This window comes from Pseudophryne corroboree, chromosome 5 (assembly GCF_028390025.1).
Source record: "Pseudophryne corroboree isolate aPseCor3 chromosome 5, aPseCor3.hap2, whole genome shotgun sequence".
Lineage (NCBI taxonomy): Eukaryota > Metazoa > Chordata > Amphibia > Anura > Myobatrachidae > Pseudophryne > Pseudophryne corroboree.
Window position 1 is genome coordinate 402,216,014 of NC_086448.1, and position 26,283 is coordinate 402,242,296.

General features: G+C 42.7%; 1 protein-coding gene across 10 annotated transcripts in view; it reads left to right on the plus strand.

The window, feature by feature from the left end:
- LOC134927784 (poly(rC)-binding protein 3-like) overlaps positions 1-26,283 on the plus strand; it is a 2,026,162-nt gene that overhangs the window by 340,467 nt on the left and 1,659,412 nt on the right. Inside the window, exon 1 of one of the 10 annotated variants that reach the window (XM_063922735.1) lies at positions 21,183-21,248. The exons of the other annotated variants lie outside the window; for them this stretch is intronic. The gene's annotated coding sequence lies outside the window, so the exon portion shown is untranslated. Of the gene's footprint in view, positions 1-21,182; positions 21,249-26,283 lie in introns of those variants that run through there. 10 annotated transcript variants of the gene reach the window in all.

Sequence of the window (26,283 nt, forward strand, 5' to 3'; positions counted from 1 at the left end):
ATGTGAATGGGACCAATAAATCAATTCTTTCTTCATGGTGCCATCTCTTATTTGCACTATTGGATTCTTTTTTAAGTTTTAGGAACTAAGATCTACAGTATGATGGATTTCTAAATTGATACACCAATATCCTCCTCATCCTGGTGTACTTCTACAGTGACATCCTCAATCTCAATATCAGAAACTGGACTGGCGATGTTCCTCCCAGCACTTGCAGAGGGCGTGCAAATGGTGGTAGAAGCCTCCTCTTCTTATACAGTCTTGGGAAGTCAGGCCAAGACATCGCAACTGCGGACACACTTGGAGTCTCCTTGGAGATTTGTCATATCTCTGAGTCTGAATGTACAGTTGTTTTTTTTTCCTGTGCTTTAACAAGCTTTATTTTTAACATTTTTCGAGAGGGAGGAGGGCTTCCATCTTCATGAAAAGCTGAACCACCAGTTATGAACATAGGCCAAGGCCTTAGCCTTTTCTTGCCACTTCGTGTAGTGAATGGCATATTGCCAATTTTACGTTTCTCATCAGATAATTTCTTTTTTTTTTGTTATTCATTTTTGCTTCATGGATTTTACATGCCCGCTATGAAACTGGGCATCAGCCGTAGCAGATGATGTTTATGGAATTACATTGTCAATGTCATGACTGGTGGCAGCAACTTCAGCATTAGTACTTGGAAGTGCTTCCTGATATTTCACAATTTTTTCCTCCAAATATTTTTCTCCATTTCACAGGACAGTGCCCCTTTATTAATATTATTACAGTACACAGAACAGTGCCCCTTTATTTTTACAGCACCCGACAGGGCCACAGTGTTCCTTTATTTTTACAGCACCCCTATATTTTTACAGCATACAGGACAGGTCCACAGTGTTCCTTTATTTATACAGCATCCGACAGGACCACAGCGGTCCTTTATTTTTACAGCACCTGACAAGACCACAGCATTCCTTTATTTTTGCTGCACCCCTATATTTCTACAGCATACAGGACAGGGCCACAGCGTTCCTTTATTTTTACAGCACCCGACAGAGCCACAGCGTTCCTTTACTTTTACAGTACCCCTATTTTTTGACAGCATGCAGGACATGGCCACAGCGTTCCTTTATTTTTACAGCACCCCTATATTTTTACAGCATACAGGACAGGGCCACAGCATTCCTTAATTTTTAAAGCAACCGTCAGGGCCGCAGCGTTCCTTTATTTTTATCAGCTCCCGACAGGGCTACAGTGTTCCTTTATTTTTGCAGCACCTGACAAGACCTCGACGTTCCTTTATTTTTACAGCACACCTATATTTGTATAGCATAAAGAATGGGGCCACAGCGTTCCTTTATTTCTACAGCACACGACAGAGCCACAGCGTTCCTTTATTTTTAGAGCACCCCTATTTTTTTACAGCATACAGGACAGTGCCACAGCATTCCTTTATTTTTACAGCACCCGACAGGGCCACAGCGTTCTTTTGTTTTTACAGCACCCGACAGGGCCACAGCATTCCTTTATTTTTACAGCACCCCTATATTTTTACAGCATACAGGTCAGTGCCACAGTGTTCCTTTGTTTTTACAGCCACCGACAGGGACACAGCGTTCCTTTATTTCTATCAGCACCCGACAGGGCCACAGCATTCCTTTATTTTTACAGCACCTGACAAGGCCTCAGCGTTCCTTTATTTTTACAGCAACCAAGAGGGTCACACCGTTACTTTATTTTTACAGCACCCCTATATTTTGACAGCATACAGGACAGGACCACAGCATTCCTTTATTTTTACAGCACCCGACAGGTCCACAGCTTTCCTTTATTTTTACAGCACCCCTATATTTTGACAGCATACAGGACAGGACCACAGCATTCCTTTATTTTTACAGCACCCGACAGGTCCACAGCTTTCCTTTATTTTTACAGCACCCCTATATTTTGACAGCATACAGGACAAGGACACAGTGTTCTTTTATTTTTACAGCACCCCAACATTTTAAAGCATACAGGACAGGGCAACAATGTTACTTTATTTTTACAGCACCCCTATTTTTTTTTACAGCATACAGGACAGGGCCACATTGTTCTTTTATTTTTACAGCACCCCTATATTTTTATAGCATAAAGGACAGGGTCACAGCGTTCCTTTATTTTTACAGCACCCGACAGGGCCACAGCGTTCTTTTATTTGTACAGCACCCGACAGGGCCACAGCGTTCTTTTATTTGTACAGCACCTGACAGGGCCACAGCGTTCTTTTATTTGTACAGCACCTGACAGGGCCACAGCGTTACTTTATTTTTACAGCACCCTACAGGGCCACAGCATTCCTTTACTTTTACAGCACCCCTATATTTTTACAGCATACAGGACCACAGTGTTCCTTTCTTTTACATCACCCATATATTTTTACAGCATACAGGACAGGGCCACAGTGTTCCTTTATTTTTACAGCACCCCTACATTTTTACAGCATACAGAACAGGGCCATAGCATTCCTTTAATTTCACATCACCCTTATATTTTTACAGCATACAGGACAGGGCCACAGCATTCCTTTATTTTTACAGCAGCCGACAGAGCCACAGCATTCCATTATTTTTATAGTACCCCTATGTTTTGACAGCATACAGGACAGGGTCACAGCGTTCCTTTACTTTTACAGCACCCCTATATTTTTACAGCATACAGGGCAGGGCCACAGTGTTCCTTTATTAGTGTGCATGTGCACCTCCCCCTCAGTGTGTCCCTGCTATTGATTCCAGCCACATTTCTGGACTCAGCGGGACGCAAAAAGGATTGATCCTATCCAGAGGACCTTCACCTGTATTCTGTTGTGGTGAAAAAGCACTATTTTATCCGTGAGGGTGAACTAAACTCCAACTTACATTGTGCTTATTTTTACTATGTATAGACTGCGAGTCTCCGCAGTCAGAATAAGTGGGTAAAGTGTTACCTTCAGTACTTTCTCTTTGGATACTAACATTATCTTGAACTTACTGAAAGCGCTATCAGTTAGTAGGGTGGAGTTTTTACAATCTATTGCATTTTAACTACATCATATATCCTCCATTACACTGCAGTAGCAGCATAAGAGAACTTTATCGTATGGACTAAACTAGAACACTAGACAATATGGGGTAGATGTTTTAAGCCTGGAGAAGTGATAAAGCAGTGATAAGTGGAAGGTGATAACGCACCAGCCAATCAGCTCCTAACTGTCAATTTACATATTGGAGTTGATTGGGTGGTGCGTTATCACCTTCCACTTATCACTGCTTTATCACTTCTCCAGGCTTAATACATCTGCCCCTCTGTGACTTACTGTGACTCCTGAGGTGGCAAACCCAGGGCCGTTACTACGTGTGTGCCAGCGGTGCCTGACACACAGTACAGTCACCCTGAGAGAGCAACTGTCCGCATAACCGTTCAAGGTGCCCAAAGTCTGTGGCATTGTAATGAGTCAGGACAATATAAACAAATCAATGTGTAATTAAAAAATTTATTAAAATACATTAGTTCATTAAAAAGCAATAATTCTGTGCAAGATAATGTGCCAAATATATGCAGAAAAAAGATAGAATTTGCCAATGCTATGCAAAGATAGGAGTTTACCCAAAGTGTTGGTACAGGAATGGTGGAGGTAATTCTCTAGAGTCCGTTCCTTATTTTGCCCATCAATATAGTGTCCAGTAATATTCCGGTAAGGAAATTCTCTTTTAGATGTTACTGAGGAGAGTCCATGGAGAATTTCTATATACCGCTAGAGGATTAGTGCAATGTCTCATGGATGTAGAGTACCTCATGCAATGCGGAAATAGGCTGGTGCCTCTCTCGGGCTACTCCGGATAACTGGTCGGCAGAATGGGCTGGTTCGGGTCCAATTCAGATATATCCTGTTCCAACGGGTAAGTACCTGACGCGTTTCGCTGCATAAACCTTGCAGCTTTTTCAAAGGTGTATTCTAATGCCTGGGTTTTGGCTTTATATACCCTAGACAAGATGGTGGCTTAATTGGCACCTGGATGCACATTTCCTGTTTGGCACTAATATTTCTTTTTCCAATCTTTAAAACAATAAAAAAATAATAAAGATGTATATAGGAGACAGACCTACTTATATAAAGCAATTTGTATTTATATAAAGCTTTTATTTTAACTGTTTTTATAAACATTTCATTTTCTTGGACTTTTAAAATGGGATATGTTGATCCAATCAGAGGGTTTGTATATTGCTCTGTAGTCATGGAAACCTATGAAAGGGATCATTTCATAGGTCAGAAGCAAATCATGTGATCGGTGTTGATCATGTGACCTAGGTCACCTGGTAAGTGAAGTGTCACCAAATGTATTTACGTAATATATACTGAATGAAGAAACCGTTGTTTTTAGGTTTCTATATAGTAATAGGACCTGATTGTTAATGTCGATTTCAAATTCATACTCTTTTTAGAAAAAGGGAGCTCCGAGGATTCGTCATCTACTCCCGGACCGTTGCCTAGGCAACCGCGACCGGAAGTGACGTGTCAGAGAGCCAGTGAGAATACCCGGGCTGTCACCATAGTAACGCGGCTTGTAGTGGGCGGATTGTTGTCCCTGCATGCTTAGAGGTTTAGACCCTCCTCTCTCCGTCGTCATAATGACGTGGTCTTCAGCCGTGTCCTCCGCAGCATAGACACTAATGTTTCCATGGGATCTTTCTATAAGATTTCTAATTGGTAACCATGGAAACCTTCCTCTACTCGTCCTTCACAAGCTGATCTCAGCGTGAGGGCAAAGGGATTAATATTATTTATAAATTGTATAGGTGGCTTTGGTCCGGTTTCCATGGGAACCTGGCTGGATCATCTTTTACTAGACATATTATAATTGGCTGTACTATAGGCTTAGTGTATATTTATACCAGTAACTATGGCAATCGTTTCAAGTTAGAATGCTTAGGTAACTCAGTGGCTACTGTTCTAAAAAACCCACACATATCTTATAGCTGAATCGTATACATGATTACAAGACCAGTAATATATTTATACCTTAACTAGAGTGGTTGATGGTTAATTCTTATACCTCTTAATATTCCTCTGTGTATATATTTGATCCAGTAGCTTTTACACTTATATACAATATAGATGTCTACAGGTTATTTATTTATTACTCAGGTTTTTTGCAGATATTTTTAAGTATTTAATTTTTTGATATTATTTTGATTTTATATACAGTTCAATACCAGTTATTCTAAAGACCTGATTGTATCTAATTAGGCCAGTGGACCCCATATAACAAGATCCTATACATGTCTACAACAAAATATTTTTAATTTAGTGTATAATAGTTGTCTTATCAAATTTCTCCATGGGGACTCCAATTGGTCAAAAAAATAACATTAAGATGTTTCTATGGTTGGCGAGATAGTTAACGCCTATTAGGAGGGACAAAGACTACGTGATATATAGAAAAATAGAAAGAAAGAGAGTTGATTGGCTGGATAGATTGAAAGTGTTAGGCGATAATGCCTATATGGAAAAAAATTCGCTATAAATAGCAAATGAACGGGTAAAGGGACATAATGGTTGGTTTTAGGATTAAATAATCATATTTAATTCTACTGCCTCGTTGAGGCCATCTGGGTGAATGGAGCCCATTCTAAACATCCAGTAAACCTCCTGTTGGCACAGTTTTTTGAAATGATCTCCTCCCCTATTTGTTATGGGAATTTGTTCTATCCCTATTATTTTGAGACTTTTTGGGTCTCCATTATGATAATCGTTGAAATGCTGAGAGACACTATGTGTGGATACTCGATTTAGAATGTTCCTCCGTTGCTCTAGAAATCTGATACGGAGTTTTCTAGTGGTGCGGCATACATAATGGAGGCCACAACCACATTGTAGAATATATACGACATATGTCGAGTTGCAATTAATATGGCTCTTAATTTGATATTGTTTTTCCCCTTTGTCGGTTTTTACAAACTGTGTTTTATCTATATATTGACACGTAGTACATCTCGTGCCACCACATTTATAGAAGCCCATTACTGGCTGAAGCCATGGATCTTTAATGGAATTTATTCTCTTCTCAGATTTCAAATGGCTGGGAGCTAGGGAGTTCTTTAAAGATTGTCCCTTCCGGAAAATTAATGTGGGTTTAGCAGGAAGAATATCCCCTAACAAATTATCTTGTTTTAATATACTGTAATTTTTCCTAATTATAGATTTTATCTTAGGACAATAATCATTATAAGTAGTGATAAATGCTGAATGGTATTCTTTATCCCTTTCAGAATCGTTAATGGGCTTCTTTGTTTTAGATAGTAAAAGATCTCTATTCATCTCTCGCACTTCTCCTAGTGTTTTCTGTAGTAGGGATATCGGGTATCCCCGATGTTCGAAAGAGTCTACCATATGTTTGGCTTGTAATTCAAACGACTTTAAGTCGGAGCAATTTCTTCTAAGTCGAATCAATTGACTCCGAGGTATACTTTTTTTCCAGGGTGGATAATGTGCACTGGAAAAGTGGAGATAGGCATTTGATCCTACCTCTTTGGTATGATTAATTACACATTGATTTGTTTATATTATTCTTTCCTCCACTAGCGCAGCCTCCTTCCTTTCTTGTACTTTCCACCTGGGAGTGACTCCCCTGTAACATTGGCTGCTGCTTAGCCAACCATCTTGTCTCACAGCGCCCGTATACCTTTGGGTATATTTTACCTTATTTTTGCATCCACACATAAGTCACATTCGGGCTGCTGAGATGAGCTGTTTCGCTAACTTTGAGGAAAGAGCAAATAGGAGACAGACCTACCTTGCTAGATGGGATACTGATTCTGAAACTAGAGGGGATAAGTCTGAGCCTAAATCTAATTTGGCAGAAGACTTCCATAAATTGGAAGATCTCCTCAAGTCCGAATTAAAACACTGGTTGGACAGTACAAACCTACAGAAATATGTAGATAAGAAAATGATACCGAGAGGTCTCAGACTGTTTAAACCCTCTATATTTCAGAATAACCCTGAGTTCCAGGCTGAATGGGAAAATATTTTAGACAAATGTTCATATATGCTTATGGATTTAATCATAAAATACCGTATAAAGAAAACAGAACACATTGAACTAGAAATTGAAGCTCTAAAAAAGAAATTAGAACCTTCTAATAATACAAATGAATATAAAGAAAGGGACAGGAATGTTATGGAAAAGCTGAATAGATTTGAACATTCGTTATTAGACACAAAATGCTAAAAATTTAAACGTGATATAGAAGACTACCAAAGTGGGACAGTTAGGTCCTACAAAACACAGAATAAAGAGAGACGAAGGGAATACAGTAGGGATCCTTATAAAGAAAGAGTACCTTATCAATCAAGATACAACCAGATACAGGGTAGAAGAAAATCACAGAGAACTAATGACTGGAAATATGGGTCTAGGGTAAATGATCACTGTACACCAAATGAACCCTTAGAAAGATACCAAGGCCCCACAAATAGACAGAGAACTCACTCCCTGCAATATAACACCAATAGAGGACAGGGACAAGGGGGAGACTCCATACAAAGACAGGAGATGGGGGCGAGACCTAAAATGATGGCCCAATCACAAAGACCACATGAGATAGAATCAGAGGTTTTTTTAGTACCACTTCCCCCCAGGTCCCTTCAGAACCGAACCCCTTATCACTCACAACAAAAACGAGGAAGAAGAAGTATAGACTCGGAGGAAGAAGAGGGGGGAAGAAAGAAAAACTCAAGAAATTGAAACAATTCAAAAACAATAAAAATAGGGATAAATTAAAATCCCCCATATTTAACCTTTCCTCGAAAGTACTAACAGATGCAGAAATAACCCTCTTAAACAGAGGTTTAAAGTTTTCCCCCTCATCTACTCCAAATATATTCAACCTCTTTGTGGAATTAAACCGATATATACGGACTTTATGCCGTAAAAGGTTCTTTGCCAGAGCTAATCTAAAGAAAAATGATGAAGCCGCTATGCCGATCCTTTTGGATCAAGGTGATGAATTAGCTTTAAAGATTCTGGAAGAACTAAACACCAGTTCACCAAAATCTCCACAGAAAATATTCGATGTATCCAGGACACTTTTCAAACAAAAATCAGAATTCTATCCTATCAGAGCCAAGGGTTCCAGTGTGGACATGTTTTACAAGACCACACTAGAAGATTTCAAAAATCTCTGTAGTGCTCCCCATCCGCAGAAATACAAATCCAATCTTAGTAAACAGGAAAGAAAAGCCCTCACCAATCTGACTAAAGATACCACCATTATAATCAAAGAGGCAGATAAGGGGGGTGGCCTCGTAATTCAAAATAAAACGGACTACATAGCAGAGGCAAAAAGACAGTTAGAAGATCCCCGCACTTATATTAAATTACAAAAAGACCCCACTCAGGGATTTTTATTGGAACTCCTAGAACTATTAGATAACGCAGTGGCCTTAGAAATTATTTCCAAAGAAGAGTTCAGGTTCCTTTATATAGAACATCATTTCAGGTATTCACTCACTCACTTCCAATCTTTCGTTTTATGTTGACTCATATTTACAGCCACGGGTTTCTTCTCTTCGTTCGCACGTTAAGGACACCACTCACTTTTTGTCACTAATTTCAGGTGTTAAATGGAAAGACACATATGCTTTTCTCACCATGGACGTACAGAGTCTGTATTCAAATATACCGCACCAAAAAGGACTGTCGGCTATATATAACCATCTCAAGCAAGATGGCGATCTCACAGACACTCATCAAAAATTTATTGTAGAATCCATTTCATTTATATTACGCCACAATTATTTTTTGTTTTTGGATTCACATTATCTTCAAATTTAGGTACCGCCATGGGGACCAGGTTTGCGCCCAGCTACGCCAACCTTTACATGGGTCAATTTGAGGACCAACATGTGTGGGGCGGCGGGCATGGCGCGGCCCTGGTCCTCTATGGCAGGTACATCGACGATTTATTTATTATTTGGGATGGGGATGCACTTTCAGCACAAGTATTTGTTAATTCACTTAATCAGAATTCTTATAATTTAAAATTTACGCACCAGTATCACCCTAATTCCATCACTTTTTTAGACCTAAATTTAGAGGCACGCGATGGACAAATACACACCACCAATCATACCAAAGAGGTAGGATCAAATGCCTATCTCCACTTTTCCAGTGCACATTATCCACCCTGGAAAAAAAGTATACCTCGGAGTCAATTGATTCGACTTAGAAGAAATTGCTCCAACTTAAAGTCGTTTGAATTACAAGCCAAACATATGGTAGACTCCTTCGAACATCAGGGATACCCGATATCCCTACTACAGAAAACACTAGGAGAAGTGCGAGAGATGAATAGAGATCTTTTACTATCTAAAACAAAGAAGCCAACTAACGATTCTGAAAGGGATAAAGAATACCATTCAGCATTTATCACTACTTATAATGATTATTGTCCTAAGATAAAATCTATAATTAGGAAAAATTACAGTATATTAACACAAGATAATTTGTTAGGGGATATTCTTCCAGCTAAACCCACATTCATTTTCCGGAAGGGACAATCTTTAAAGAACTCCCTAGCTCCCAGCCATTTGAAATCTGAGAAGAGAATAAATTCCATTAAAGATCCATGGCTTCAGCCAGTAATGGGCTTCTATAAATGTGGTGGCACGAGATGTACTACGTGTCAATATATAGATAAAACACAGTTTGTAAAGACCGACAAAGGGGAAAAACAATATAAAATTAAGAGCCATATTAATTGCAACTCGACATATGTCGTATATATTCTACAATGTGGTTGGACACGGAGGACACGGCTGAAGACCACGTCATTATGACGACGGAGAGAGGAGGGTCTAAACCTCTAAGCATGCAGGGACAACAATCCGCCCACTACAAGCCGCGTTACTATGGTGACAGCCCGGGTATTCTCACTGGCTCTCTGACACGTCACGTCACTTCCGGTCGCGGTTGCCTAGGCAACGGTCCGGGAGGAGATGACGAATCCTCGGAGCTCCCTTTTTCTAAAAAGAGTATGAATTTGAAATCGACATTAACAATCAGGTCCTATTACGATATAGAAACCTAAAAACAACGGTTTCTTCATTCAGTATATATTACGTAAATACATTTGGTGACACTTCACTTACCAGGTGACCTAGGTCACATGATCAACACCGATCACATGATTTGCTTCTGACCTATGAAATGATCCCTTTCATAGGTTTCCATGACTACAGAGCAATATACAAACCCTCTGATTGGATCAACATATCCCATGTTAAAAGTCCAAGAAAATGAAATGTTTATAAAAACAGTTAAAATAAAAGCTTTATATAAATACAAATTGCGTTATATAAGTAGGTCTGTCTCCTATATACATCTTTATTATTTTTTTATTGTTTTAAAGATTTGAAAAAGAAATATTAGTGCCAAACAGGAAATGTGCATCCAGGTGCCAATTAAGCCACCATCTTGTCTAGGGTATATAAAGCCAAAACCCAGGCATTAGAATACACCTTTGAAAAAGCTGCAAGGTTTATGCAGCGAAACGCGTCAGGTACTTACCCGTTGGAACAGGATATATCTGAATTGGACCCGAACCAGCCCATTCTGCCGACCAGTTATCCGGAGGAGCCCGAGAGAGGCACCAGCCTATTTCCGCATTGCATGAGGTACTCTACATCCATGAGACATTGCACTAATCCTCTAGCGGTATATAGAAATTCTCCATGGACTCTCCTCAGTAACATCTAAAAGAGAATTTCCTTACCGGAATATTACTGGACACTATATTGATTGGCAAAATAAGGAACGGACTCTAGAGAATTACCTCCACCAATCCTGTACCAACACTTTGGGTAAACTCCTATCTTTGCATAGCATTGGCAAATTCTATCTTTTTTCTGCATATATTTGGCACATTATCTTGCACAGAATTATTGCTTTTTAATGAACTAATGTATTTTAATAAATTTTTTAATTACACATTGATTTGTTTATATTGTTCTTTCCTCCACTAGCGCAGCCTCCTTCCTTTCTTGTACTTTCCACCTGGGAGTGACTCCCCTGTAACATTGGCTGCTGCTTAGCCAACCATCTCGTCTCACAGTGCCCGTATACCTTTGGGTATATTTTACCTTATTTTTGCATTGTAATGAGTCAGACTGACTCATTACAAGCCGCCTGTGATGTGTTCTGCCGCAGAGCGAGGGGAGGAAGAGGGAGGGGAACCCTGGAGCCGCAGTAGCGCCCCTCACAATTGCCTGCTGCTGCAGTCCCTGAGGAAGCAAGTCGGAGACTCCGCCAAGAAAAACCTGTTGGTCACACCCCCATGCCGGCCCAGCTTGAGAGGGGCACCTGAACTGATGTGCACTGCAGATCCTTGCCTGCTGTCCCGGATCTCCTCAGCTGGCCAGGTCAGCTGAAGGAGGTGCCTGCTCTATGGTTTGGGGATTTAAAAAAAAGAGGGGCATGGCCATGGGGGTCCGTGATTGGGCCACGCCCCTGACTTGGCCTGGGCAGATTGTGTGCAGCCCTATCTGCTCAGTGCTCTCTCAACTTCTGGCTACTCCTGCTGTCATTTACCCTGGAGGTAAAGTATGTTTGTGTTTGGTGACTGGTGGGGACAGACAGAGAGTGTGTCTTTAGGAACTGGGGGGAGGGGGTGACATGCTGTGTGTGTGTGTGTGTGTGTGTGTGTGTATATAGGGGCTAGTGGGGGCAGGCTGAGTGCGTGTGTATAGGGACTGGTGGGAACAGGGTGTGTGTGGTGACTGGAGGGGACAGGCTGTGTGTGTGTGTGTATAGGAACTGGGTTGAGGCTAGATCCAAGTGGCCTAAGGGACCTTTTCCATCAGGGGGAGGAGCCACGACCCAAGGGGGAGGAGCTAGGCCAGCGGGACAGTTGCTCTACTATCCCCGCCACCAAGTATTACCCTCAGCCCGAGCCCGAAGCGTGGCGATCGTAGCGAGCCCGCAAGGGTACTTTTCGGTACCCTGTTTGGCCGTAGCTCCTCCCCCTGGTGACGTGTCTCCTCCCCTAGGTACGTCACAAAGTCCCTTCTCCCACTCCGATATAGAACCAACCATAGGGACTGGTGGGGAACAGACTGTGTGTATAGGGACTGGTGGGGAACAGGCTGTGTGTGTGTATATGGACAGGTGGGGAACAGGCTGTGTGTGTGTTTATAGGAACTGATGGGGAACATGTTGTGTATTTATTGTTGAACAAAATGGATTTTAGCAGTGCTTTGGTATTGCTGAACACTTTAAAAAAGTAGCTATTCCCCCGTGCTGTTGTACCGTGGCACCGGGCTCTAGGAGCGGTTACTGTGTTGTGGGCTCACCGGAAGAATGGTGTCTCTCTCGACAGCAGGCAAGTCTCCCTCCCTCTCTCTTTCTCTCTCCCTCTGCCTAATGCGTAAAAAGGGGGACTCTGCTTGCCATAATGTGTAAAAATGGGACCCTGCCTGCCGTAATGCGTAAAAAGGGGGACTCTGCCATCATAATGTGTAAAAGTGGGACTCTGCTGCTGTAATGTGTAAAAAGGGGGACTCTGCCTGCCGTAATGTGTTAAAAGGGGGACTCTGCTGCCGTAATGTGTAAAAAAAGGAGACTCTGCCTGCTGTAATGTGTAAAAGGGGACTCTGCTTGCTGTACTATGTAAAAGGGGACTCTGCCTGCCGTACTGTGTGAAAGAGGACCCTGGCATAATGTGTGATAGGGGCTCTATCTGGAATAATGTGTAAAATGGGGCTCTACCTGGCATAATGTGTAAAAGGGGCTCTACCTGGTGTAATGTGTGTAAGTGGCTCTAGTGTGGCATAATTTGAATAATGGAAACTTCTGTACAGCGTGATATGAATTGGTATTATTTTGTGGCCACGCTCCTTCCCCAATAAAGCCATGCACCTAGATTTTGACGGTCGCCTACAGCGCGCACTGGCCCTTATTTCTATATGGGGGGGAGGGCGCCGATGCTCTTTCTTGCACACAGCGCTAAAATGTCTAGTTATGGCACTGGGGAAACCTAAATGCCATCGAAAAGCAGAAAGCTGAGCTTTCCATAGTTCATGAATCGCACTCACCATACTAAAGTATGGTGATGAGACATCCATGGAGCAGGGTGCAGCAGGAGAAGTCAGGAACTTCTCAACGGAAACTTGCGCTGTAAATAGCACAAAGCAGGGGAAAGCCCTGTTTCCACAAAGCAGCATTATTCTCTGCTATATGAATAGACCACATTATTTTTTGATACTTCAAGTACTTCATCTCTATTGGCAGATTTTGAATCATCTCTATTGGCAGATTTTAACTAGCGTGGCTCCATCTGTATGATGTTGTTGTCCAATCAGTGGTGCAAGTAGAATTTTTTTCTTAGTGGTACTGATAGTAAAAATGGGCATGGTCACGTGACATGAGGTGGCATGGTCACACACAACTAGGGGAGTAGCTACATGACAATAGTGGCATGGCCACATTATGCCACACACCATAATTCTTATTACACATTTTGCCACACACCGTATGGCCCATTACACATTATGCCAGACACTGTAACACCCATTACACATTATGCCACACACCGTAATGCCCATTACACATTATGGCACACACCATAATGCCTATTACATATTATGCCACACACAGTTATGCCAATGACACCATTTTACAAAAATGCCCTTATAAATTATGCCCCAGCGGTGGGCTGGTGGTACTGTGTACCTCCACCATATTTTATAATGGTACTATGTACCACCCCACTTCAGCACTGTCTCCAATGTATAAATAATACCACTACCAGATTGACATTGCGCGTTGTCCGATGTCACAAATCCCCAGGAGAGTCCAATTGGGGTAAGCCATTCTGCGATGATCTTCCTCAGTTGCCGTAAGAGGTTTACAGCTGTGTGGCTATTCTGGAAAGCGGTGATACAAAGCGTAGCCTGCCTAGGAACGAGTTGGCGTTTGCGAGATGCTGCTACTGGGGCCACCGCTGCTGTTCTTGCTGCGGGAGGCAATACATCTACCCAGTGGGCTGTCACAGTCATATAGTCCTGAGTCTGCCCTGCTCCACTTGTCCACATGTCCGTGGTTAAGTGGACATTGGGTACAACTGCATTTTTTAGGACACTGGCGAGTCTTTTTCTGAGGACTGTGTACATTTTCGGTATCGCCTGCCTAGAGAAATGGAACCTAGATGGTATTTGGTACCGGGGACACAGTACCTCAATCAAGTCTCTAGTTGGCTCTGAATTAACGATGGATACCGGAACCACGTTTCTCACTGCCCAGGCTGCCAAGGCCTCAGTTATCCGCTTTGCAGCAGGATGACTGCTGTGATATTTCATCTTCCTCGCAAAGGACTGTTGGACAGTCAATTGCTTACTGGAAGTAGTACAAGTGGTCTTCCGACTTCCCATCTGGGATGACGATCGACTCCCAGCAGCAACAACAGCAGCGCCAGCAGCAGTAGGCTTTACACTCAAGGATGCATTGGAGGAATCCCAGGCAGGAAAGGACTCGTCAGACTTGCCAGTGACATGGCCTGCAGGACTATTGGCTTTCCTGGGTAAGGAGGAAATTGACACTGAGGGAGTTGGTGGTGTGGTTTGCAGGAGCTTGGTTACAAGAGGAAGGGATTTAGTGGTCAGTGGACTGCTTCCGCTGTCACCCAAAGTTTTTGAACTTGTCACTGACTTATGATGAATGCGCTGCAGGTGACGTATAAGGGAGGATGTTCCGAGGTGGTTAACATCCTTACCCCTACTTATTACAGCTTGACAAAGGCAACACACGGCTTGACACCTGTTGTCCGCATTTGTGTTGAAATAATTCCACACCGAAGAGCTGATTTTTTTAGTATTTTGACCAGGCATGTCAATGGCCATATTCGTCCCACGGACAATAGGTGTCTCCCCGGGTGCCTGACTTAAACAAACCACCTCACCATCAGAATCCTCCTTGTCAATTTCCTCCCCAGCACCAGCAACACCCATTTTGTACTGTACTTCTACAGTGACATCTTCAATTTGACTATCAGGAACTGGACTGCGGGTGCTCCTTCCAGCACTTGCAGGGGGCGTGCAAATGGTGGAAGGCACAAGCTCTTCCCGTCCAGTGTTGGGAAGGTCAGGCATCGCAACCGACACAATTGGACTCTCCTTGGGGATTTGTGATTTTGAAGAACGCACAGTTCTTTGCTGTGCTTTTGCCAGCTTAAGTCTTTTCTTTTTTCTAGCGAGAGGATGAGTGCTTCCATCCTCATTTGAAGCTGAACCACTAGCCATGAACATAGGCCAGGGCCTCAGCCGTTCCTTGCCACTCCGTGTCGTAAATGGCATATTGGCAAGTTTACGCTTCTCCTCAGACGCTTTTAATTTTGATTTTTGGGTCATTTTACTGAACTTTTGTGTTTTGGATTTTACATGCTCTCTACTATGACATTGGGCATCGGCCTTGGCAGACGACGTTGATGGCATTTCATCGACTCGGCCATGACTAGTGGCAGCAGCTTCAGCACGAGGTGGAAGTGGATCTTGATCTTTCCCTTTAACCTCCACATTTTTGTTCTCCATTTTTTAATGTGTGGAATTATATGCCAGTATCAATAGCAATGGCCTACTACTATATTTACTGCGCACAACTAAAATGCACCACAGGTATAGAATGTAGATGGATAGTATACTTAATGGATGACGAGTGACGACACAGAGGTAGGTACACAGCAGTGGTCTACCGTACTGCTATATATAGTATACTGGTGGACACTATCAGCAAACTGCTAAACTAATCTAAAATGCACCACAGGTATAGAATGTAGATAGATAGTATATTTAATGGATGACGAGTGACGACACAGAGGTAGGTACACAGCAGTGGCCTACCGTACTGCTATATACAGTATACTGGACCTGGTGGACACTGTCAGCAAACTGCTAAACTAGTCTAAAAAAAGGCACCACAGGTATACAATGTAGATGGATGGATGGATAGTATACTTAATGGATGACGAGTGACGACACAGAGGTAGGTACAGCAGTGGCCTACCGTACTGCTATATACAGTATACTGGACCTGGTGGACACTGTCAGCAAACTGCTAAACTAGTCTAAAAAAAAGGCACCACAGGTATACAATGTAGATGGATGGATAGTATACTTAATGGATGACGAGTGACGACACAGAGGTAGGTACAGCAGTGGCCTACCGTACTGCTATATACAGTATACTGGACCTGGTGGACACTGTCAGCAAACTGCTAAACTAGTCTAAAAAAAAGGCAACACAGGTATACAATGTAGATGGATGGATAGTATACTTAATGGATGACGAGTGACAACACAGAGGTAGGTACAGCAGTGGCCTACCGGTCTGCTATATACAGTATACTGGACCTGGTGGACACTGTCAGCAAACTGCTAAACTAGTCTAAAAAAAAGGCAACACAGGTATACAATGTAGATGGATGGATAGTATACTTAATGGATGACGAGTGACGACACAGAGGTAGGTACAGCAGTGGCCTACCTTACTGCTATATACAGTATACTGGACCTGGTGGACACTGTCAGCAAACTGCTAAACTAGTCTAAAAAAAAGGCACCACAGGTATACAATGTAGATGGATGGATAGTATACTTAATGGATGACGAGTGACGACACAGAGGTAGGTACACAGCAGTGGCCTACCGTACTGCTATATATAGTATACTGGTTGACATGTCAGCAAACTGCTAAACTAGTCTAAAATGCACCACAGGTATAGAATGTAGATGGATAGTATACTTAATGGATGACGAGTGACGACACAGAGGTAGGTACGCAGCAGTGGCCTACCGTACTGCTATATATAGTATACTGGTGGACACTGTCAGCAAACTGCTAAACTAGTCTAAAATGCACCACAGTTATAGAATGTAGATGGATAGTATACTTAATGGATGACGAGTGACGACACAGAGGTAGGTACACAGCAGTGGCCTACCGTACTGCTATATATAGTATACTGGTGGACACTGTCAGCAAACTGCTAAACTAGTCTAAAATGCACCACAGGTATAGAATGTAGATGGATAGTATACTTAATGGATGACGAGTGACGACACAGAGGTAGGTACACAGCAGTGGCCTACCGTACTGCTATATACAGCATACTGGACCTGGTGGACACTGTCAGCAAACTGCTAAACTAGTCTAAAAAAAGGCACCACAGGTATACAATGTAGATGGATGGATAGTATACTTAATGGATGACGAGTGACGACAAAGAGGTAGGTACAGCAGTGGCCTACCGTACTGCTTTATACAGTATACTGGACCTGGTGGACACTGTCAGCAAACTGCTAAACTAGTCTAAAAAAAAGGCACCACAGGTATACAATGTAGATGGATGGATAGTATACTTAATGGATGACGAGTGACGACACAGAGGTAGGTACAGCAGTGGCCTACCGTACTGCTATATATAGTATACTGGTGGACACTGTCAGCAAACTGCTAAACTAGTCTAAAATGCACCACAGGTATAGAATGTAGATGGATAATATACTTAATGGATGACGAGTGACGACACAGAGGTAGGTACACAGCAGTGGCCTACCGTACTGCTATATATAGTATACTGGTGGACACTGTCAGCAAACTGCTAAACTAGTCTAAAATGCCCCACAGGTATAGAATGTAGATGGATAGTATACTTAATGGATGACGAGTGACGACACAGAGGTAGGTACACAGCAGTGGCCTACCGTACTGCTATATATAGTATACTGGTGGACACTGTCAGCAAACTGCTAAACTAGTCTAAAATGCACCACAGGTATAGAATGTAGATGGATAGTATACTTAATGGATGACGAGTGACGACACAGAGGTAGGTACAGCAGTGGCCTACCAGTCTGCTATTTACAGTATACTGGACCTGGTGGACACTGTCAGCAAACTGCTAAACTAGTCTAAAAAAAAGGCAACACAGGTATACAATGTAGATGGATGGATAGTATACTTAATGGATGACGAGTGACGACACAGAGGTAGGTACACAGCAGTGGCCTACCGTACTGCAATATATAGTATACTGGTGGACACTGTCAGCAAACTGCTAAACTAGTCTAAAATGCCCCACAGGTATAGAATGTAGATGGATAGTATACTTAATGGATGACGAGTGACGACACAGAGGTAGGTACACAGCAGTGGCCTACCGTACTGCTATATATAGTATACTGGTGGACACTGTCAGCAAACTGCTAAACTAGTCTAAAATGCACCACAGGTATAGAATGTAGATGGATAGTATACTTAATGGATGACGAGTGACGACACAGAGGTAGGTACACAGCAGTGGCCTACCGTACTGCTATATACAGTATACTGGACCTGGTGGACACTGTCAGCAAACTGCTAAACTAGTCTAAAAAAAAGGCACCACAGGTATACAATGTAGATGGATGGATAGTATACTTAATGGATGACGAGTGACGACACAGAGGTAGGTACAGCAGTGGCCTACCATACTGCTATATACAGTATACTGGACCTGGTGGACACTGTCAGCAAACTGCTAAACTAGTCTAAAAAAAAGGCACCACAGGTATACAATGTAGATGGATGGATAGTATACTTAATGGATGACGAGTGACGACACAGAGGTAGGTACAGCAGTGGCCTACCGTACTGCTATATATAGTATACTGGTGGACACTGTCAGCAAACTGCTAAACTAGTCTAAAATGCACCACAGGTATAGAATGTAGATGGATAATATACTTAATGGATGACGAGTGACGACACAGAGGTAGGTACACAGCAGTGGCCTACCGTACTGCTATATATAGTATACTGGTGGACACTGTCAGCAAACTGCTAAACTAGTCTAAAATGCACCACAGGTATAGAATGTAGATGGATAGTATACTTAATGGATGACGAGTGATGACACAGAGGTAGGTACACAGCAGTGGCCTACCGTACTGCTATATACAGTATACTGGACCTGGTGGACACTGTCAGCAAACTGCTAAACTAGTCTAAAAAAAAGGCACCACAGGTATACAATGTAGATTGATGGATAGTATACTTAATGGATGACGAGTGACGACACAGAGGTAGGTACAGCAGTGGCCTACCGGTCTGCTATATACAGTATACTGGACCTGGTGGACACTGTCAGCAAACTGCTAAACTAGTCTAAAAAAAAGGCACCACAGGTATACAATGTAGATGGATGGATAGTATACTTAATGGATGACGAGTGACGACACAGAGGTAGGTACAGCAGTGGCCTACCGTACTGCTATATATAGTATACTGGACCTGGTGGACACTGTCAGCAAACTGCTAAACTAAAATGCACCACAGGTATAGGAATGTAGATGGATAGTATACTTAATGGATGACGACACAGAGGTAGGTACAGCAGTGCACTCTGCACTGTACTCCTCCTATATAATATTAATTATACTGGTGGTCCCCAGTCCCCACAATAAAGCACACTGTGAGCACAGATATGGAGTGTTTTTCAGGCACACAAACGTATACTGGTGGTCACTGTCAGCAAAACTCTGCACTGTACTCCTGCTATAGCTGCTCCCCAGTCCCCACAATTAAGCAGTGTGAGCACTCAGCACAGATATATCATGCAGCACACTGAGCACAGATATGGTATGGAGCGTTTTTTTCAGGCAGAGAACGGATAAAAACTAATCTCTGCACTGTACTCCTCCTAACAGCTGCTCCCCAATCCTCCCCACAATTATAGTAATAAACAAGCAATCAAATCAACTGTCTTCTACTAAACGGAGAGGACGCCAGCCACGTCCTCTCCCTATCATCTCCAATGCACGTGTGAAAATGGCGGCAACGCGCGGCTGCTTATAGAATCCGAATCTCGCGAGAATCCGACAGCGGGATGATGACGTTCGGGCGCGCTCGGGTTAACCGAGCCATATGGGAGAATCCGAGTATGGCTCGGACCCGTGTAAAAAAGGTAAAGCTCGGGGGGGTTCGGTTTCTCGGAAACCAAACCCGCTCATCACTAATTATTGGTACTGAGTTCTTTTGAAGATCATCTTGAGGTTTGTTAGCATTGTATCATAACAGATCACTTTTGTAATTATAAAATCAGAATATTTAGTAAAGTAGATTCTTTTTCCCAAATTATTTTTCTCAAATGACCGTGTCTGTTATTTGTATCAAATCCTAAGTTACGATGACATGTCTAATGAATGATTGCTTGGCTTGGCAGAGAACATGCTGTAGAGAGTGCATTTAAGGACAGTAACAAGGATGCTGAATGTGTGCATTTCGATAAGCAATATATCTACCAGTTTGCAAAATAGCCAGAATACCCATCTCAGTTTTAAATAAAGTGACAGGTGAGTGACTGGGTAAAACCATAAGCTTTTGTTTACTCTCATTAGTGCAATAGAGCTTTCAGCTAGCATACTGTAAAAGGAGAATTTTTTTCGCCCCAGTGGTTCCCAAACTCATTCCTCTCTGCACACTAACAGTCCATGTTTTAAGGATATGTGTGAACACAGAAGATTAAATCAAATTGACTTAGATACTATTTAATCCACCTGTGCTCAAGAATGGCTTTCCGTAAAGCCTGGACTGTTAGTGCTAAACCATGCCTTGTAAATGATCGACCCTTTAAGAAAAAGTCCAAGTTCGGCCAGCGTACTGCACGGCCACTGAACACAGACTTCATTGCATCCCAGCCAGCATGCTTGGTGTGCTTTTTTGCTTTGCTTACAAATATGAATCGGGCCCTAAGTAAGTCAGTTTAAGTGAAGACAGGATTCAGGATCTGGGAGGCATCAGTGTGGCTGTTAGGTGGAAGAAGAATGTGTATGGTTCAGAGGGATTGAAGCTGGGGTAGATCAGAAGAGGGAGTACAGTGTCTTTAAGAACAGGAGATAGAGGAGGCCAGGTGAGTGAGTCAAAGTGCAAATTAAGGGGCTAATTCAGTAAGGATCGTAAAAAGTACAAATTAGCAAAAACTGCGACCAATCGCAAAATTGCAAAAGCATGCCCAAACGGAAAATCTGCAACACTAATTTAATGTTACAAAAAAAAGCTGGACTTGTCAAATTACACTTAGTTGCATTTTTTGCGTAAGGGTTTCTGATGTCACAATTTAGCATCAGCAACACATAACATTGAGCCAACCATGCCTACTTACAGGATGCGTTGAACAACAAGACGAGCTACTTCCACTGGTGAATCCACAAACGCAGGCGGAAAAAGGTAAAAAAAATAAATATTTTTTATGTTGAAAGTTTACATACAGTACATGACATATTAATGTTTTTTTGTTATTATTAACATTCCTTATGTTATTGTTTAATGTGAAAATATTTTTTAAAAAATGTGGTGCATAATTAAAATGTCCACAAAATCACAATTATTGTGGTGATGTTATTGAACATATGTTTCTTTGTCAAGGGGAAAAAACAAAACAAAAAACCTTACACATGTATATGTGGGTTTCATTTTTTAAGATAATAACTGTTTTTTGCTTTAAATCATAAAAAAACTCAGCTTTTAAACAAAAAGCCATTTACCAAACCAAAAAAAAAAAAAAAAACTTGCTTGTAAATGTTATTGTACATGTTTGTAGGAAAACAAGTGTGTTCTTGACAAACCTGCAATGTTATTAACTTAAAGAATTATTAGGTTACCACTAACATATATTTTAGAGTAATACATGTGTTAAATAGTTTAAAGCTCCCTTACATGTTATAAAGTTTCAGTGCAGCTGAATAAAGTGAATTTTGGTCAGCAGTGTGAGCTGCTTCAGCTGGGTGTAATGACGCAATGATTGCAGTATACATCCAACATTCTACAACTGAGGTCAGCTTGTGCAGATTTTAAGGTAGACCTGTAGTCACTCAAAAACTGCACACCATAAATGTGCGTTCAGTTGCAAAAAATGCGTATGTATAATCTGCATATGCCCATATGCGTGTTGCCCCTGTTCGTAGTTTTTGTGAGTCCAGCCCTTTAGTATGCCACCTATATGCCTAGTTTTCGTAGTGCATGCGCAGTTTTTGCTACGTCTCAGAAGTTTTATTTTTTGTCCCAGATTTTGTATTTTTTGTCTCAGATTTTGCGTATTTTCACAATTTTTGCAGTTTTGCGTTCCCTGTTGAATTAGCCCCTAAGGCAGGTAACAGAGCACAGAAGTGGGAACAGTGGTGCAAGTAGTAATATTTTCTTTGTGGTACTGAGTGTACCAAATAATGGGCGTTGTCACTTGTCATGAGGGAGCATGACCACATGACACTAGGGATGTGGCCACATAGCATAGATAGACCCTTTTCTTTGCACTCTGGAGGCAAAGCTAGAAATATATAGTACTGACCCCAGTATAAAAGAAATATATAGTAATGCCCCTATTATAACAGGAATATATACTGTAGTAGTGCCCCCGGTATAACGGAAATATATAGCAGTGTCCCACATTACAATATAATTGTACAGTAATGCCCCATAATAATAGACATATAGAGTAGTGTCCCACATTACAAATGAATTACATAGTAATGCCCCATAAAAATAGACATATATATAGTAGTGTCCACATTACAATATAAATCTATAGTAATGCCCCATAGCAATAGACATTTAAAGTAGTGTCCATATTACAACAGAAATATATAGTAATGCCCCATAATAATAGAAATATATATTAGTGCCCACATTATATTGAAATGATATACCCCACACAGGGAAGCCAGAGACATGCCCAGCAGCCCAGCCTGTGAAGAACAAAAGCCACTCAGTGCCGATGCATCACTCGAGCCAAGTGAAGGGAAACAGCTGGACACTACGGGAGAAGGCACCCAGCCCAGTCCCCTTTCTTCACACCAGTCACCAGGAGAGGAAGCGTGATCGATCTCATGACATCACAGTCGCGCTCCCTGTAGCCCTGACAAAGTGGGAGGTGCCATCATTCTGCTGAACACCATGGTCTTGTTGCTTGGCAGCGCATTATAATTGTGGTAATGGCAGTCACAGGTGCAAAGTGTGCAGTTAATACTGTGTACCCTCTGCCAAATTCTTAAGGGTACTCCGTACCCAAGCGTACCTGTTTACTTGCATCACTGGGTGGGAACCATGTATATGGAGACAAGCAGCAGTGTGCAACATGGGGATGGCCAGGGACATGATGCATATAGGCCAATGGAGTAAGCAATCCAAAAAATGTTGTGCCCAAAACAAAGATTAAAAAAATCAACTAAATAAGAAATGTCCCAGTCTGGCAATAGATGACACCAGACCAACTTCTTTTACATAGATTTGGATTATTATTTTTGTTATATTTATTTATAGGCACTACAAGATGTCTACAGCGCCACAAAAAAAATATGAAAATACAATTGTACATCAATACATAACAAAGGTGGAAATGGTATGATTGCTGGACTTACTGTATGTGGGAAATGAAGGAGAAGGCAAACTCCTGGATTACAGATGGGCAGTAGAGTTGAGGGGTAGGGATGAGAGTGATGTGTCAACAGAAAGAGAGAGAGGATGTAGAGTTAAGATGAATGATGCACCATACAAACAGGAAGTTTCTGCAGCTAAACAGAGAATATGAAAGAACATTACACAACAAGAAATGGTACTGTATGTACAGACTTTTTTTAAATCTAAAAATACATAAATTCGGTTCAGCATTATTGCTTATTAATTTCTCTTTGTTTGAATTTGCGTATGTAAACAAGTTATATTAGTATAAAAATGCTATATTTGTATTTATTGTCACCCAGAGCATCCATGAGCGAGTAACTGAAGCCCCGGCTTCTAACATGTACTGTCCATGTAGCATTTGATCTCTGCTCCCGGCCTTCCCTTCCCTGGTACCTGTGTGGGTGGTCTTCTGTTTGCCGGCGGCCGGGCTTCAGACGACCAGCATACTGGCGCCGGAATCCCGACCGTCGGCATACCGACATCTTTTTTCCCTCTTGGGGGTCCACGACCCCCCTGGAGGGAGAATAGATAGTGTGGCGCGCATAGCGCGCCACCAAGCCCGCATAGCGCGCCACCAAGCCCGCCAGGGGCTCATTTGTGCTCGCCCAGCTGTCTGCATGCCGGCGGTCGGGATTTCGGCGCCGGTATGCTGGTCGCCGGGAGCCCGGCCGCCGGCATACCCTACTACACCCATCTGTGCACTGTTCTACTCCAACTACACACCGGTGCCATTTTGGATCTCCTCTGTTTCCTGGTGTCACCTGTATGGTTCCCTGCCTCTGCTACTGTGCAAGGCCATTGAGTCACCCTTGAACCTGCCTCTCTGTTGGCCCTCATCAGAATCAGAATCAGCTTTATTGGCCAGGTGTACTCACGTACAATAGGAATTCTTTGTGGTACAATGCATCGCCAAGGAGCAACATGAAGGAGGAAAAACGTAGCATACATTACAAACATTACACATGAGTTCATACTGCACATATGCAACTGTACAGTAGACATATTATACATTTAAGACTAAAAACTAATGCTGCTTGGCAGAGCAGCACCGAGGCAGCCATCCGCGGCGTCAACTAGAACTCACACAATGTACATAATACAGAAGATTTAAGTATTACATCAAAAGATAAACCACACAGACAAAGACACAGAAAGAATAATGCATGATTGGTGTAGGCATTTTGGGTAATAACCTCCAGGGGTTGTGTATTCCACCCTCACAAGGCACCAGGTGCGGCAGCCATTTTAGGCGTAGGATTACCCAGGGTGGAATAGTCCACCCCTAGAAGAGAACACAAAATGGGGAGATTGCAGAGTCCTTAAGTTCAGAGTAGGGTTCCAATAAAAACATCAGGTCCACGCATTTTTCATCCCATCCACAAGCGCACCAGATAAGGCAGCCATGTTGCGCGCACTACAAAGGTTACACAGTGGGAGATGAGCCATACAGGGGCCCTGGCAGTGTGATGAACCCATGTGATGGGTGAGTTTGCAGTGGCCCTGTTGCAGGTGCCACTATCTCCTTGTGACCACTGGCCAAGGGCGTAGCTACCATAGGTGCAGGGAGTGCAGCTGCTATGGGAACAGAGCAGAGAGGGTCTCATCTTCCTTGTCAAAGATACATGTGTTATATATATTTTTGCCCATTGGGTGATGCATAGAGCATACTTGCTGACAGGCCCACCATCAGGGGGCTGCTGTGCCCGCAGCACCCCACTGGATGTTTCTAACACCCCCCTCTCCTCTAAATTAGAGGAGAGGGCCCGGGCCGCTCATGCCGCCGAGGATGGCTTCTCTAGTATCTTTAATAACTGTCTCCTCTGAGGTGGCGGACATTTTGGGAGGGACGTTTTCAATTGAAGCTTGCAGTGTCCCCTCCCCTCTTGTGGCAGTGTCAGAACTCAGGCTTGAAAAGGGGGCAGAGCTACTGGAATGGAGGGGTCGGGGCTACACCGGACTGTGATGGGTAACTTGAGGTGTGTGTGTGTGTGTATGAGTATGTGTGTTTCTGTGTGTGTATGTATGGATATGTGTATCTGTGTGTGTGTGTGTGTGTGTGTGTGTGTGTGTGTGTGTGTATGTAATGTGTGTGTGTATATGTGTGTGTGTGTGGTCATTATGTGTAAGCAGCGCTACTATTGGAGGCATGTATAAGCGACATCGCTACAGGGGGCAGTTTTTGTTTAAGTGCCACCGCTACTGGGGCCAGTTTGTGTGTAAGCAGCACCGCTATTGGGGTGCATTATGTGTATAAGCTATATGCTACTGTGGGCATTATTATGGTGCAAGAGGCATTAATATGGTGCAAGGGGCATTTATATAGTGTTGCTCCGTATGTGCACAAGATTTATTTATTTTTTAAATATATATATATTTTTACTTTTTATATTTATTTTATTCTTTTCAGGAGGGGGGGTGGGGCTGCCAATTTTGTCAGTCCTGGGCTCCACAATTTCTGATGGCAGCCCTGCTTGCCGATATCCTGGCTGCTCTGTCCGGGAGAGAGCAGCCGGGTCGGCTCAGCAGAGGGGCTGGGCAGGGCTATGATGCATTCAGAGGGTGGGGCAGAGGCAGAACGGGGTGTGGTGACCGCTACTGTGACGTTGGAACCACGCAACCTCCCCTTCTCTGTAATGCAGCTACTACCGACATTAAATTTCAGGGGGCGTGGCTATGATGAATCGCGTCATCAACTGCCTGGGCCATCCACTTTACTCACTAAGTGGGTGGCCAAGCAGGGGGGAACCTTGAAATCGAGAGACTTGCCTGGTCTTCCGGGGGAGCAGGGAGGGCCACCCGATTTTCG